Below are 16,316 nucleotides of genomic sequence, written 5' to 3'. Positions count from 1 at the left end.
CCGTTTTTACATATTTGTGAAGAGGTCTTAATAAATAAACTTATAAAGAAGAGGAGCCCAAACTCCTCCACATCGATGTGATAAAAATCTAATCAATAACTTCCAGTTATTGCTGATAAATGTGGCTCTCTGACATGCTGAATCGTGGGGTGTACTTATTTTCTCCCAGGACTGCAGAGTTCTGGGAAAACTGTGGTTATTTCAGTGGAAATACACGAGGCGTTCAGTGAATTTTTATATTTCCTCTGTGAAAAAAATGCCAGAGGGTAGCATATGGCAGAGACAGCTCAAAAAGGACATATATTTGATTTAATGTGCTGGGACAGTGCAGAGATAGAGGATCCCCTCTGGTGGTTTGCAGAGGAGAACAGGAGGACTCTGCAACCAGTGCGATAGACGCCTTTTATCAGAGGATAGAGGCAGGAATGTGTTATAGAGGTTCCAGCAGAGTGATGGTAGGAATCTGGTGAAATGGCCTGAGTAACATACTCAGATGTGCTGAGAAGCCTGTGAATGGAGCACAAAGGTTAATGAGCAGAGAGACGCTCTGCGAGAGACCCGGAGAGAGAGGAGAGCAGGAAAGATGGCCGCACAGGGCCGAGGAGTGAAGACTCCGACCTGTTTGTATCGATTTTCCAAAATGTCGTTGACTAATGTGACAGCCTCATCCCGCTCAGGTGAAAAGGTTAACACGGGTGAATTTAAACTCTGAAGAGACTTCTTTGAAAAGCAGCAAAAGACTCAATAATGCACCCCGAGGCCGCGTCGCCTTTCTGACATTTCATGTCGGGAATGCACGGAGCTCTACATTCCCTTGTTTATGGACAAACTATTCCAATGTGAACACCCATGGATTATGTTTCCTTGGCATTCTGACATTTAAGCTAAATTCAGTTTTGCACTGCTTGACTTCGACGTCACTCCCAAAGAGAAAGGTGTCTCAGACGTGCCGGCACCTCAGCTACGACCGCCGCATTCCCGAGTCTTCCCTCTTCTGTGCGCATGCATGGATTGATTTCCCAAACAAAATAAAAGAGAGGCAGAAGAAACACACACATCATGCCGCCTGGCAACATACACAACCTCCCTCACCCTTGTGCGAAGGTTCCCCCACAGAAGTAGTTGCCAGATTGCTGGAGCATGAAGCACTAACAGCTTTGCCCAAGGCTAACTTCAACCTTTTCCAGCAGAATGGAATAGGAGATGTCTGGTGAATTTCTCATTGTTTATAGTCTCATTTCATGAAGAGATTAAGAGTGAGTCTCTTGCTTGGTGAAACAAGGGAAAACCAGGGAAGCGAGAAGATCATTTACTTTTCTGACAAAATGAGCTTTCCTCTTAAGTGAAGCTGTGTGTGATTTAAGGACGGAATTTAGCCGGAAGTAAGGCATAACACGGAGTAATTGTACCTTCCACAGTTCCTCACTGTCGGAAAATGTTGGAATTTATTAATAACAGCAGGAAAAAAAGCCTAAAGAGTGAAAGAGTAGAGCTGATTCCCTTCTTTTTCAGGCCCTACAGTAGAAGGTGTGTAGGCAGGTATATAACAAAGGTGTTACATACAGGTGCTTTATACACAGAACGTGTGTGTGTGTGTGTGTGTGTGGGGGGGGGGGGGGGGGGGGGGTCGTCTGGAATTGTTTGAGTGTGAAACCAAAGATAATAAGGAGTCATTAAAGAAGCAGGAAGAAGACGCCGCCTCAGTTTAAGGATTCATGGGAGCGGTGCAGAGTTCAGTGTGATGGATGCAGTTTGTGTCGGCGTCAGTTAAAGTCACCCTCCTGAAGAAGTCGAGCGAAAGCTGAAACTCTGGAAGATGACGTCAGTTTGGGTAGTTTTGGTTTGCTGGTTTGATTTTCTCGTGTAAACCTGAAGCTAAAAGCGTGAGGAAATAAAATCCCGCCCATTTCACAGATGATGTCAGTGCCGGCAAATTGAAAGCAGTTGGAGGATGTAAACAGTGCTCCGTTTCCTCGTGTAATCCCACCCCGACTCCGTGTCCGGATCAGGGCTCTGTGGCAGCCACGCCATCTGCTGCAGGACTCCCTGCTCCTCTGTATGGCACAGGCTGGGAGCTGGGCTCACTGACCTGCACAATTAAATGGTTGTGAATCAGAGGCCTCCTACTCTATCACAAATCCTCAGCTCATTAGGATGAATATTGAAATATAGGCTTGGAAACTGTGTGGAGATATTGATCTGTTTGCCTCATCAAAGGGGAATTTCCACTTTTTGCTGTGTGAGTTGTGGGTCAGGAAACGGCTCCCGGGTTGATGCTGGACTAAAACGTGGATTTCTACGTTGGACGTATCTGATCTACTCTGACATGAAAATGAGAGAATATGTAATTGGTGAAAATTGAGGTACAGTATATCCCTTAAAGTGCTCCTGAGACAGGCGTTGATGGACAATTCACCTTTACACCTCCGGCGCGCCTCAAACAGACTTCACGAATACCTGAGTGAGAAAGACCTTTTCTCAGGTTAACTGAGGGGAGAAAAGAAGGAAGCTGAGCCCCGCAGCACACCTTCATTCAGCCCTTCAGAGTGTGCAACCCGAACCCTCATCATCTCTGTTTTTTTTAAGGCAGCAAAGATGCTTTGAATCCTCACGAAGGCTTCGAGCTGCTATCATATTCTTGTGTATTTGTGGAGTCATAATGATGCGGCGCGTTCCTCTTGATGCTGTTGTTCGGGATGTTTTACAGTCACACCGACTGTTTGCACTCGGCTCTGCGAGGCTCCCTGTCTGCCTGTTTTCCAGACATGGAAAGCAGGTGTTTGACAGCTGATGGGTCTTCCTCTGCAGAGAGCGCCCGGCTCATCTCTCCTCTAATGAGCTACATGAGACGGATTGTTTCTTTATCCTTCATTTGACTTTACAACAAAAGTGAGCGTCTTAACAAAACTGTTTCACTGCTGACAGGATATATTTACCTCTTTGAGGTAGCAGAGAGACAAGCTGCCTTGATAAGGTCTTTGAAGGTGGCTTAATGATTTTCCCAAATTAATGTTTTGGCAGTTCCACCGTCTGGCTGCCTCCGCGCTTTGGTCCACCTTTATTGCACATTTTAGTTGCTGTGTGCTCGGTTTGGAGAATCACTGGCATTTAGGGAGTCTGAGAGTTATTGAGCGTAGATGTTGAAGAAACACGGAGTATTGATTATCGCTGCTGCAGCCCGTGTCACTTTTGATAATACCAGCACCTGAAATGTTGAGTGGTTATCAGGGTTTTGTTACGGTGCAGTGCACTCTGCTATTCTTACACAGAAGTGCAGCATGTTGCTACGTTGCAGTCGGCCTTTTGTCAAGCCGGGGATGATCACCAGAAACAAATAAGTCCAAATACAAAATAATCCTCCCATTAAAAGTGGATCAAACAGCATAGCAGTTACAGATAAATGGTAGTGAGGCTAATCCCAGGAAGATGCTCTAAGCAGCAACTGTGCATCTACTGAAAGAAACAAATTCATTGTGTTTTTCATGTGTCCTCTGAAGTCTTCAGATTTCAGTGATGCACTGATACATCTGTTCAGTTCATCTTAATACACATGAGTGTAAGACTGCCACTGGGGGAGCTAAAAGTCATTTCTTTAGTAGTTATGCAGAAGTTGGTCTGGTTACATCGGCACCGCCTTAAACCTACTAAACCTACTAAACCTACTAAAGTCAACAGTGATGTCCGACTAAAGTCAGACATCACTGTTTAACTTCATTTGGAGATCATTATTGCAAACATTTGCATAGGTATGTTTTTGGGTGTAGACCAGCTCCTGAAGGAAACATGGGGGCCATTAGCTGCTAAACCCTCCACTGTGTTCACCAGTCAGACAGTAACTGCGTCTGCCTGCTGTTGGGTGGCTCAGCTCGTTGGGTTCATAGCAAAGAACAGTGAGAGGCTGAGTCACTGTAACACTCTGTATTTGATCCACAGCTGCCACAGCCACACATCTTCTGGATTCATCACATTTTTCCCATGTTATTTCCCAGGAATGTGCAGTAATGAGAAGAATGTTGGTTCCTCTACATCACAGTCTGCACCAGCCATTCCCAAAGTCAACCAGAAAACCCCACAGGGCCCACCCAATCTGAAATCTTCCCTCAAAATACGACAGAAATGATGATTTCCATGAAAATTCTCTTCAAAAACACAAACAGCACAGGCTGTTGGCTATAAGTTACTATCCAGTCATATGTAAAGTGCACTGGGACACAAAATAACCACCACCTATTACCAGTTTTAATTCACTTTATTTATATATAAGGGTTATAACTTTTAATATTGTGTAGTTTGTGTCACTGCACGGTGGAATGTACCTGCGTCTTTGTTAATATAAAATTTACGGGCCGAGCGAGAAACACATGAGCAAGAACCTCCAGTGAGCATGTGCAGTAGACACCAAAACCAATAACTCAGCAAAGACTGTCTCAGTTTTGTTCCCCAAATCTGAACAAATATGGGTTAATGACCGAATGGTTAGGTGGCAAACATAAAACGAGAAGTTACTGGATGCTTCATCCATCTGCCAATGCTTACAACAGTTATGATCCTTCACGATTTAAGCTTATAAGGATTGATGGTCCTGACGTTCCTCAGTTTTCCTGTGTCCGGAGCACATGAGTAATGGGCGGCTGTGACAGTAAGTGAAACCTTTCTCCCCAAAAGTGTTTGGATGCTCATTGGTAACAAATAACAGCGCTCCTCACAGTGCTTTAATCATTTCCCTCATACAAGGTTAAAGGATATTAAAAATGATTCAGTGATTCATGATTTTTTTTTTCATTCTGATATTGCTGCCATTAAAAGCCATGAACCCATGAGCCCCGAATTTGACTTTAGGACAGACGATGGAGATCCTTAAAGCCTGTTTACTCAGCTACAAGTTAACAATGTGCTTTCCATAAGAACATGTTCCTTAATAATTCACAATGAACTGCTTCATTTTGTCTTGGCCAGAAAAAGAGTTTCTTTCTGGAACATTATATTTAGGCTTGCTTCTTATTGGAAGAAACTTCAAAGACATGAATTTATATATATATGTGTGTGTGTGTGTGTGTGTGTGTGTAAGTGCCAACCCAGCTGTACAGAGAAGAGTAAGAATACACAGTAGGAGGCAAGGACAGGACGGACCCTATTATTTCCTGTTCATTCTGTGTGCTGTTGTTTTTTATATCTGAGCATATCCCTAAGTGGCTCGCTCTGTATCTTGTCTATTAATAACAGGAGGTCAAAAGAAGCGGGACAGAGAGAGCTGGTTCCAGGGAGGAGAGTTTTTTCTAGAGGAACCATATGGTGCACTAAGCACACACGGAACCTGAGGAAGCTCAGCCTGAACAGAAGATGATGGATGGTATCGAGCAGGCGGGGAACGATACAAACTGAAAGTGGGCTGGGGGGGGGGGGGGGCGCTCACCATTCATTCCTGCATTTCAAGAGTTGATGGAGTTTGTTATGCAGCTATTGGCATATAGTAGTGTACAAACTATCCCGACTCCAGTAGGTGTTTTAGTGGAATAGAGTTGAATTATCCATTTAGTACCAGAGGGGGAGTTTATGACCTCTTCCTCTTGCACTCCCCCGCTCCTCCATCAGCCGCCCACAGTGGCAGCTGCGGTCAAGGTTAGCACTGTGGCTATTCTGCATTTTCTGCTTTGTTGTTCGGTGAGTGAACTGAGAAAAGGAGCTCTGCCAGACAGGTTTTGCCTGAATATTTTCTGGTACTGAGATGGTTGCAGGGCAGACTTTCATAATGCAAGAAAATGATCAAGATTTTTTTCTGTTGCCATGGTGCCTGCACATCTCTACTGTATATATGAGAATATCAGAAAGAGATTTTAAATCATACAAAGAAAAAAAGAAACAGCAGTAGGGCTGAACAATTTGAAGAGGAACTAAAAATCCAAAAATAGACGGGTCTCCTGCAGCCAATAAAGCCGATAACAACGCAGCAGAAAGCTGTTTATTTAAAAATTGGTACTGAATCAAATATTCATTAGTACTTTTTTCTTTTGTTGCCAAAAAGTTACCCTTTCTTCAAACAATGAAATATAGACTGTTTTGAGAAAAACCTCCTTTGAGTCCACCATGACCCGCAAATTTCAAACAGCTGATTTAATGTGAGCGAGAACTACATGTGACTGATGTGTATGATTAGCAGAGGGGATGTAGTCTGTGTTATTACCTGTGTTATTACAGTCTTTAAAAGTGTTCTTGGCATTTCTGCCTCTAATCGTCCACAATCAGGAAACTGGCTGTTAGCAGATGCAGGTTTCTCTGATGGTTCAGAGCTTTGCTGTTTGCAGCCCATCAGTCCTGGCAAAGTTTCACCATCCAGAGATTTGGAGTTCAGCTTCATGTAGATTCACACATGCAGGTCGAGAAGTTCAGCCGAGGATGGATCTGAGGGCGAGAAGCTGATTTTATGTCACTAGAAGAGTGACGCAGAGCCCTGCTGGCGGCCGACATACGGAGATGGATCACTGAGCAAGAGTGGTAACATTTTTATTTCTGGTATCATCATTACTGAAGATATATGCTCCTGAGATGGTCAGCAATCACACTGTTGCTCTTTTATCAAAATAAACCAGTTAAATGGGGATGTTGGATCACAATGCAGGATCACATCTATTAAACTCATACGAAGGTTGCAGGAACGATGAGCTCTGAACATACAGAACCTTGGTTTTTGTTTTACATCAAAAATTAAAGGTCAGCGTCACAGTTTCCAGCAGTGGTCTTTTAAAAAAATGAAATGAACTTTTTAAAAATCACACCTTGTAAGATGTGATTTTAAAAAAGTTCTGGGATTTGGACCTGCAAAAATTACAAATTTGAGAAATCTCCAGTTCAAGCAAAAGTGCAACAAACTGATGAAACGCTGTTCGTTATCTGTCCAGCTAATTAGCTGCTGCAGCCCAAGTTGCCCCTTTGGGATAATAAAGGTTAATTTTACTGCCTGCAGCAGTAACTTAACTCAGCGTCACTCCAATTGGATTATTCAGAGTTCTGTTGCTAACACGTCAAAGGTTTTCCCAAGTTCTGGGAAGTCTGTCAAATCACAAAAAGCACAAAAACTTAGATGATTCAAATCTGGCTGAGCTCGTATTCGAGCTCACTGTGCACGCTGCAGTTTCAGCAGAAGAAATAAAAAGAAATGTTTTGGTCAGGTGATCATGATGCTGGAGTCATTAGTTATGAGGGGAAAACTGCAGCTCCAACTTTCTGAATGGGAGTTTTTTGGGTTTTTTTCTAATTTGCTGAAATTAATTACACAATTTTAGTGAATGACTCAAAGCTGGTGTCACACATTGTGTCCATTTTATGGTGTTAAATAAAATTATGAATGGGATAATCTTGTACAATAAATTAATTTAGCTTGTTTCACAGTAAAAAGCAGTAACATGTGACTGAATCTGCAGACACATTTATTTTGTCAGTGAGAGGAAATAAAGGATGAAAGAAAACAACTGTGGATAAAATAATGACACAACATTCAGTCTCAGCTATAGATCTCCATCAAACACCTCCCCTCACTGAATCCATCACCTTTGCATGAGCAGATAATATCCTCGCGTATCTACTGTCATTCCATTGGAATTCTATTGTAATTAATACCATTGTGATTCCTTTGTGATTCTTTGTAATGTGTAACAGAACATCTTTTTTGTATTTTAAGTCTCTTGAAATCCATCAGGTCATTCAGATGCCAACAAGATGTTGTGATTATTGCTGATATCTCCTTCAGAGCTGGAGCTGATCAGCAGACCTCATTATATATGCACTTTTTTGTGTTGCTCGTCAGCCGAGCTCTGCTTTTACAAAAAGAGGTGGTTTGCAGGTTCATTTCTCTTTTAATCTGCAGTTTCTGATCAGGGTGCAAAAGCTCAGGAATGGGGGCTTTGAAAAGACATTGCTCGTCTCCCGTGTGCAGATGATGTACCATTAGTGAGCAGAATGATTGATTTCTTAAAGTGGATGTGTGGTGCTAGAAAAGAAACATTTACCCCTCAGGCGGAGAGTCGGCATTAATAAAACATTACAGGGAACGAATCGCCAGATCTCAGAAGCAGAGTGTTTAATGACTGTTTTCCTCTCACTCTCTCTTACATGTTTAAATGCTGCTCATTGAGAATTGTTGGGCACATGAACTGTTGGGAGGAAGGAAGGCTGACGTTACAAACATCTGACAAAAAATTAGGCGTCTCAGGTGGTGTCATATTGACTGCATTTGATTTTCTAGCATAATCTCCTTTCTATAAAGTCATTTGTAATTCTGCTCATTGCCAGTTTCAAATGTTTCCATTAAATCTGAAATGGTAGGAAATTACTGCCAGTTTGACACATTCATTCGAAGCCAGCGGCTGATATTCCAAAACTGCAGCACTGTTTACCCGACCATGATTTGGACTTAATTAACTGTGCTAATATTCAGATGTAATCTGTATTCATTGTCCAGACTGCTGTCTCTTGTTTGTTTGTTTGCATGACAAGTAGCATCTCATTTCACAATGAGAAATTCACTCCTCACAGCTCCGGCTTTAAATAAAAATCAGACGTTTATTCTGTAAAATGTTGCAGTTGATGTTTTGCTGCTGCCTTATGTTGTTGTCCAGTTCTGGTGAATGAGAATTATCAATGTCTTTGCTTCATTTTATCAAAGATCTTCAGAAAGAGTTTCACCCTGGCAGAGCGGGCACGCTAACAAAGACACACTTCCATCCAAAAATGCCTCTCGAGCTGCTCGAGTTCGCTCAGCCTGTTCTTGGTTTGCACCTGGCCTTCCAGGTGAGTGTTTGTTCACTGGCAGGCATCTAGATTTGATGAAATGTCATGTTCATTCTCGTTCTTGCTGCCTCCACACTGACTGATGTTCATTCACAAAGTGTTTCTTGAATAATCAACCTCCAATATTCTCACAAGAAGAATTGGTCCACGCTTCAACGAGTTCGAGGTTTGACAACATTTCGGCACTTCCTCTGTGTTAGTCTGGCACAGGCAGTCCCAGAGACTCAGGCTGAAATCCTGACAGATACAGGAGACCTTCTGGGACCTACCACCCTATCAGTCAAGAGTTCCTGTCCCTGATCTCTATACAACGCTGGAAAGGGCTGTCGGTTAAGACTATCCAACCTTGTATAGAGTCATCTCCAGGCTAATCTTCTCCACCGCTGGCACCTGGAGCTTTCAGGCGACCTTGGTGACCTCCCCCGAGGTCTGGCTCAGCGAAGACAGCAGTGAAAGCTTTCATTTTTGCCTGTCTCCACAGAAACCCGCTGTAAAAGGAGACAGTTGCTCTCCTGCTCTGGTGAATGTATGTCTTGCTGCTTTCTGACTAAAGAAGGTCCGCATCATTTCACAACACGTAACTGCAGTCACCCCTGTCTGCCAGTAGGTGGCTTTGCCCCGTCACAGGCACTCATCTGTGAGCTCCGGGACTCCAGGAGGGAGTATCGGGGTTCCTGCTTAAGGTGGGGTCGCTCTTTCCCACTTAAGCTCATTTACAGAGGTCTATGAATCATGTGCCCCCACCCTCACCGCCCACCCTGTCACTTGGGACCAATTTGTCTTCAGAAAACCCACTGAGAGCTTTTGCCCCCGATGGCCTCGCTCCCAGGGTAACCAGGGCATGCAAACAATTCCACTTTGATAAGGAAGTGGTGGTAGTAAAGCACCGAATCCCCACTAATAAGGTGATTTCCTTTCATTTGCATTCATGAGAATGCTTAATTCTGTCTTGAGAGAGAAAAGGGGAATAAGCCACTGTGAAGAAGAATGCCACAGGTTGATCACAGCATAATGAGGAAGTGCGGGAGTGGAACCTGGCAGCCTTTAATAGAAGGGATTTGAGTGAAGCCTGCAACAATGTGCAGCAGCTGGCTAGCTGCCACCTCCATGCATTAAATAAAGTGCACTTGTGTGCTCTCTTAGTGGGTTAACAAGGCACTCTCAAGTGAAGAATCAACATCCCCCAGAGAGAAGAGGAGCTCATTGAAAACCAGGCATTTCCAAAAACTCACGAACTTTTCAGAGGCAGAGGGAGAAAAGCAAAAAATCGACCTCTCACACACTCACAGTTTTATGGATGTCCTTCCAAATGTGGTGGCAGGTTGTGTTTTAATATCAGAGTCTTCTTGGTGATCCCTTACCACACAGCCTGGTCTTGGTACGGGATGGTGAGGGTGGAGGGCGTTAATGGTGGCAGGATGCACCTTAGAGTTTGCTAAATGCATATCAGTTAAAACGCCAGCCTGTGTGAGCTCAGCCCTGCACCCTTATGCCTGCTTTTCCTTTGGGTCCCTTTGAGGAGCTGGTTGTCCTGTGTGCTGTGTAATCGTGCTGACTGACAGTGACATACTTGTTTGAGGCGTTTTCTAACACCACAGAGGGATCTAGTGAGTGGGAACACTGGGGTCAGAGGCCCAGTGTGAAATCATTGGTTAGAAAAAGAAAGAATGCACAGAGATGCAACACAAACACAAAATCACTCTTGGAAGACAAAGACCATAAAGATCTGCAAAACAACGACACTGAAGGACCACAAAGAAATGCTGCACTGTAAAAAATAACACCACAAAGAGAAATAAAAGGGCTACAACTGGAAATACCAAAAAATGAATCTAAGACAATAAAATACATATGAAAGAAACAAAATGGCCATGTTAAACACAAAATGACTGTAATAACCAGTGAGATGCTTTATCTAATTACTGTTACAGCAATAGGATGCTACAGATTATGGATACTGAGTGGTACCATTACAGATTTATAACTGCTTAATCCTGTTAAGGCTTGTCGTAGTGAGCATCACTCTTCAAAGACGACACCTGAATCTGTAAAAGACTCAAACTCTGAGTGTTTGCTGTTCTCTGCTGACCAACAACCTTTCTGTGCACGTCACCCTCCAGAACAAAAATATAACCTCTCTGGTTATGGAGGCAGTAGTAGCAGTAATAGTAACGGCCTGTGATAATCAGGATAATCAATACCAGTTCATTATCAGCATAACTTATAAGATAGAAGTGAAGCAACATTCAGACATTATTGTTAAAACAACGTTCGACTCCAGATGAAGTTCAGCAGAGTCGAGCTTTCTTTGAATTAGCTGAGCTGACAAAAGCTGAACCACAGTCAGAGATAATGAGGATCACGATGCTGGTTACAAATTTCCTTTATTAAACCAGGCTCTTCTGCTTTAGGTATAAAAGGAGCATCTGACACATGATTTGACTTTTCTGTCCAAAATGTTTCTGTCTAGTTCAGTCAGACATTCTCAAAAGCGTGGATGTAACGATCTACAGAGAGCATAAAAATATGAAATGTGACTCTGCTGCAAATAATAAAAGAAAAATTACTCCTGTGGATTTATCATCACCACGAGTGCACGAAACTCAAACTGATAGATTTAGTTTATCACTAGATCAAAATTAAATTAATATCATTGATTGACGGTGCTTGGTGATCAGTTTCCTAATCTTTCCAACAGCAGATTAGGACCAACTATTAAAAACATTTGACCTGTTTTTCACATCAGCGGCCGAATGTCTGCAAATCCGTTTACAGCTGCGTGGTGTTAGTGAGATCCAGCTGAACATGTGCATATTCATACAGCAGAGAAACACACACACACACACACACACACACACACACACACACACACACACACACACACACACACACACACACACACACACACACCCCTCTGATCCACCAGGAATCTGGCTCCATATCAGACATTATTAGATTTTGGTAATACAGACAATAAGCCTTTTGTCTTTCATCAGCCTACAACTGTCCTCTGCTCTAGTTCGTAACTACAACTTGTTCTCACGTCTGCATTCATGCAATCAGATGCACTTTGACAGGAAGTGACATTTGGCCTTTTTCCAGGACGTGTATGTCGAATGTAAAGTGATCACATCAGAAGCCCCTGGGTGTTCAAAGGGTTAAGGGAAGAGGGTTCACCACCACAGCTCTGCCTCCTTGACACTTTGTGCCTCCACCCTCTTCTCCAGCTTGACTGAAGAATTACTGTATTTGGTGCAATTTGATGGACTGCTGAACTGTGAATATGCTTCAGCCCCAGACAGCTGTCTTGCCTAGAGTAAAATGTGATGGATGGGCAGGAGAGCAAGGGGGACATATGGAAATGACCGGGCATGAAAGGAAAAGAAATTCTGTGTGCCTTTGTTTCATCAGCCCCCTGACCACACACACGCACACACGCAGTGGCTCGGGGGTTTTTTCTTTCAGTTTCAACCTCGATGAAGTCGGGTTTATTTTCACTTAATCGACGTGCGTGCGCTTTAATTTCCTGCATCTAAATCTGACTAAAATTAATCCAGCAAATGTAACACTTCTCTTTGGAGGCCCCTCGAATTGATCAAAATAACCTCATTAGAATGCATTTATCATGCCTGCAGTGACATCAGCTCTGTCTCCTCGAGCAGTGCCGGGTCACAGAGGCGAGCTGGGTGGTGCTAAGGTGACAGCAGCTAAAGATTAGGATTGACAAAGTGGATCACCAGTGCAGATAGAGTGGCAGCTAGGCATAATTTCCCAATAACTCACCATAGTTGGCAACGTCTTAGTCAGCAGAAGGCCCGCAGGCCATCAATCCAAACTGTGGAGATTGATCCACTGAGTGTGTTTGCATGTGACTGCGTGAAAAAAGAGAAAAAGAGAGAGCCGGCATCTGAAAGGCATGTGACCCGCATGCATAAGGCTGGCAGGATGTTGAGACAGCTTTGTGTGGTTTTATTGTGTGAAAGTGTATGCGAGCAAACGAGTGTGTGTCTTCTGTGTCATGTGCATCCAAAAAGAGACATGCTGGAGCTGGTGGGTGTCAGGGAGCCTTCAGCAGAGTCTTCACACGGCAAGTTAAAGCTGAAGGGGTGACTGGAGGCTGTGTGTGTGTGTGTGTGTTGCCTGTCTGAAAGGTCACTGGCTGCTCCCACCCCTGACAGACTCCTCTGAGCCAGCTAAAAGCACTGAAATGCAGCAGAACCTGACAGATGCTCCTAAATATATAATTCTCCCAGAAAAGAAAAACAAGCAGGAGTCAAATTTCTGTGTTGATACAGTAAATAATGATGCTCAGCAGGTTTCTGAGAGCACAGCAGCCTGTTTGCAGAGTCTAAATATAGTCATAATGAACATGTTCAGGCTGGACTCACACATGAATGAACAAACGGACACCAAAGTGAACTAAATGAAAACATGCAGTAATATTCATGTTCATATTTTAATGAATATACGAGCATATGATTTGCCAAAATAGGCTGCACAGTAAACACTTTCAGACTCCCAGAGCAGAGCAGAAGGATGTTTTATACGTGTGCTCCAGTGGAATGGGCCACATTTGTATTTATGATGTGAAATATTAAGTACACCTGTATGAATTCATACCCATAACCCACCCAGTGCTGTGATGCCTCCTCATCAGTAACTGAGAAAGCTGTTTTAACTCCCTGCAGGGTTTCTGGGCTCTGGCAAAAATTCAGCAAAGGATTTTTTTTTTTTAATGGGCACTCTGCCATTTTAATTCATCAAGTGCTTTATGGATTGTGGGACATCTGCCCACCCGGAAATATGGGAGGCCTGAGGTTTTTAAGGAATTACCTCATGATGTGCAGCTCCTCATTCAGACTGTACTCCCAAAAGTATGTAGACACTCCAAAAATGCACACGTGTGCATGTTGAACATCTAGATTAAATTAAAAAATTGCATTAAAAAAACTTTTTTTGTAAATTTTACCAATATTCCTCTTAAAGTTCTCTCCTTTGGTATGTGTTCCCGGCTCACTTGAATATCCACAAGTGCTCATTTGTGAACGAGGAGGCAGGAAGTTAAAACTGTAAGATCTGTATAAAAAATGAAACGGTCAACTGTGTGCGCTAATTATGTGACAAACATGACCTTCAGTGCACAGGCCCATTGTTTCAGCAGCCATGTTGGATGTTCCCTGAAGGGCTGGTACAATGTTAGACATACGCTGCCATTTCCAAACAGCCCTGAACTGGCTCAGACCAGTTTATAGAAATCATGTGGAAAAATGTGAACGTCATGGCCGGGAACAGATTTGGCCCCAAGACAAAGCCTCGCTCCCACCTTCGCCCACCCCCCCGATGCCCCCGATCCACATGTGTGGTTGGCACTTCGTCATGTGTGTGAAGCCAATCGGCTGACAGACCTTTTCCTCAGATGTAGTCTCTGTTTGCACTTTGGATCCAGGAGCTACAGTCAGGAGCAGTTTTGCTCAGTTTACCGTTGCTGTTGCAGTGAAACATCCACAGAGATGCTTTTGTGTCACGTACTGTAAGCAGCATCTCAGGGGTGCAGTAAAAACACTGAATTACAGCTTCTTTTTTTTTTTTTTGAAAATAGGAATCATGAAGAGTATGAATAGAGCAAAAACACTAGAAAAACTATGAGTTTTTTCAGTGTGTGAGAGGGTTATGTTTTATTACCAAAGCATTCTGCAGAGTGGAGCACTTTAAGCTTGGTGGCATGTATCAGAACCAAAGCACTGATTTAAAGGAGAACAGCAGCTCTGTATCAGGCCATGGCAGCACAGCACACAGTCCCAAACATGATGCAAGTTTAATGTGATCTTCTTAGCTTTCACGGCCCATGTTTACTTGATTTTTACAATGAACATAAATTCCTATTTTCTGTCATTTAAAGAGAAACACAGTTTACCTCTTAATTCTTCTGCCACATACAGACACAAGGATCCATATATTAATGTTTAGTTTGGTTTCTCCTGAACACATCACTCTCTGCTGTTTACCAGAACTCAGCAAACCCCTCTGGGCTGACAGCATTTTAGAACCTATTTTCTACTAGTTGAACATAAAATGAAGAAATTCATGAGTTTATTTCTTTCCTGAGACACGATATTTGTGTTCTGAGGCAAAATTTGTCACCTGCCAAATTGTCGAACAGGTTTGTTTGTTTTGTGCATTTTACATTCACATGTCAACCTCTGTGTGTGTGTGTGTGTGTGTGTGTGTGTGTGTGTGTGTGTGTGTGTGTGTGTGTGTGTGTGTGTGTGCGTGACGTATAATAATGCTGTTGTAGGAATAGACTCTAAGTGCTCTGACTTTAGGTCACTGTTAAAAAATTAATGACAAAAGTCACATTCTAACCTAAACTGGTTGCACGTTCCAAACTGCACTGATTTAAAGTCCAACTTAAAGTTCTGAGAAATTACAGCTACTAATGTTCTGAACGCTGCTTTATGGTGTTGTTGTGGTTTGTCGTTGAGTAGTAGATCAGCTGAATTGAGCCCCAAAGCCAACCCCATTTCCATCACCTTCCATTATCTGCCATGAGGAAAGGCTTAATGCTACATTTTAGCTCAGCTCAGCCTTTTCCAAAATGGACTGGATCAGGAGCAGCCGATGATAATTCACTGCTGCCACTTCTTGTCAGATGTTGTTACCAATGTTTGCATGCATCCCTGAAAAGCTTCAGTGGCAAACCTCGCATTAGCCAGTGTTACACAAATCTGATGGCAGCCAAAACCACAAAAGCTCCACAAATGTTCTTTTGTTATGGGCACGAAGGTGCTTTTATTTGGATGAATGGACACTATGTTCGAATGCAACAACCACATGAATATAGTGCTCATTGTAGTAAAATAAATATATATTTCAGCAGACATCAGTGAACCTATAAATTAGTGAGAAAAATTCCAATGCTCACTCTTCTGTAGGCTTGGTTTTGTCTCCACCAACTCTTGAGAGGAAACTGTGGTTCTTTAGCTGGTAAACAGTCCGGTTTGTTCACCTCCTCTGAACTGTCAGCTTACTGGGACAGAGATGATGCAATGTTGGGTAAACTAGAAGTAAGAAGGCTGACATTATATCAGGGCATATCAGTTCATTAATTTATTAAAAACACACACAGACACACACACACACACACACACACACACACTGCACCATTTAACAATAAGACCTCATTTGCAGTACTGTGTAAGTCTTTTCCTGGGATCATTTGGGATCATTGTCATGCTGACAAAAGAAGCCGTTGGCAATCAGATCCTTTCCACATGGTATTAGTGAATCAAAATCTAGTGGTACTTTTCTTTGTTCCTAATTCACTCAGTTTTGACTGCTGTTCATCTTTGTAGATAGTTCTTTAACCCTCACACTGATTTTGTCCTTCACTTGTCCAGTTTCCTCAAAATGTTTAAGAACACACTGCACACGATGCCAACATGTGCCACATTTTTGGCTAATAGGTCCCAGGGAATTACTTTGGTGTACAAATACTATTTTATGCCCATCAAACTGTGTTATCTCTGGGATTT

General features: G+C 42.9%; 1 protein-coding gene across 1 annotated transcript in view; it reads left to right on the top strand.

The window, feature by feature from the left end:
* Positions 1-16,316, top strand: part of sorcs3a (sortilin related VPS10 domain containing receptor 3a) — a 232,051-nt gene that overhangs the window by 45,577 nt on the left and 170,158 nt on the right. The gene's annotated exons all lie outside the window — the stretch shown is intronic.

Source organism: Archocentrus centrarchus, chromosome 1, assembly GCF_007364275.1.
Source record: "Archocentrus centrarchus isolate MPI-CPG fArcCen1 chromosome 1, fArcCen1, whole genome shotgun sequence".
Lineage (NCBI taxonomy): Eukaryota > Metazoa > Chordata > Actinopteri > Cichliformes > Cichlidae > Archocentrus > Archocentrus centrarchus.
This window is presented reverse-complemented; position numbering and strand designations above follow the sequence as displayed.